This window comes from Arachis duranensis, chromosome 7 (genome assembly GCF_000817695.3).
Source record: "Arachis duranensis cultivar V14167 chromosome 7, aradu.V14167.gnm2.J7QH, whole genome shotgun sequence".
Lineage (NCBI taxonomy): Eukaryota > Viridiplantae > Streptophyta > Magnoliopsida > Fabales > Fabaceae > Arachis > Arachis duranensis.
The window spans coordinates 76,662,980-76,664,499 of record NC_029778.3 but is presented as its reverse complement, the minus strand read 5'-3'; positions in this window follow the sequence as shown (position 1 = coordinate 76,664,499).

Below are 1,520 nucleotides of genomic sequence, written 5' to 3'. Positions count from 1 at the left end.
AAATTATTTTTATTATTTTATGTAAAGAAAATTTTATTTACTAGGAAATAATATTAAAATTAGTACTATAAAAAATACTTCAAATTTAATATTATAAAAAAAATAAAAAAATTATATAAGGACTAATTGGATTAATTTTTAAAATTTTAAAGATGAAAATGACTCACTTCAAAACTTTTAGGGACTATTTTAATTATAAATAATTTTTTTATATGTCAAGTGACACGTGACATGCTAATTGTCACTGACCTGACACGTCAACAGTCATATTGTGACACGTGACATTAACCTGTCACATCATCATGCTACGTAGTACTTAATGTGACACATCATTAGCCGTTATCATCTAACCAATGAAAAGATTAATTTGACTTACGTTTTATCTTTTAAAAAATAATATGATTAAAAAAAAATTTTAAAAGCTAATTTAAAGAATAGATAATTTTTTATAGACGAATTTGACTATTAACTCTTAAATTGAATTCTATAGTTGGTTTTAAGGTCTAAGAGGCCTTAAAGATTCAACTACTTTGAACAGTTGTACCATCCTCATATTTTAGGAGTTTTTTTTTTCCATATAGATACAAGGGTTTTGTAATTTGTTATCTTATATTTTAAGAATATATTTTAAAAATAGCAATATTACATGATAATAATTTATATTTATATTTACAAAATTTTAAACACATAAAGTACATCATTTACGTTTATATTTATCGAAATTTATATACATAAATTAACATAATATGTATTTAGTTTATATTTACTAAAATTTGTATATATAAATTAAAGGGTAAAACACTATAATAAGCCAAGGAGAATGAAATTTTACACAAATAAGCCAAATAAAAAATTGGTTCATGAATCCACCAAACGCACATTACTATATAGTTCGAATCAAGTTCATTCGAACTCTATTCACACATAATTCGAATCATGTTGATTCGAATTATGAACAAACGTGTACACACACTAATTCGAATCATGTTGATTCGAATTACACTCACACACGCTGCACATAGTAATTCGAATTGAATAGATTTGAATTACTCATAATTTAATTATGTCCATTTTTTTATTAAAAATTTAATAATTGGATATGTATTTTTGTGATTAAGAGTTTTAAAGTAAAGACCTTTCGTTTTCTTGATTGAAATTCTGATTCGTATTCGCGAATGCTCAATATTAAATAAAGATAGTATAAAACAAAAAGGGTTAGAGGTAAGTAACGGCTAAACTTTTAGTACAATCATGAAGTGCTAAAAATTAGGGTGGTACATTTGAAATTTGAATAAATATATTTTTTTAATAAATTTATTTAAATTATACCACAAAAAAATATTTTATTCTATACAAAATAATTTTAAAAATGACTTAAAAGATGTTAGAAGTACTATAAAAATTTGTAATGTCCTAATGACTTAGGACATTAAAGAAATACTCTACAGAGTCAATAAGAATTTAGAAATTAAAAAAAATATAGTTATAACCAGTATTTACCTAAATTAGTAGAATATTAT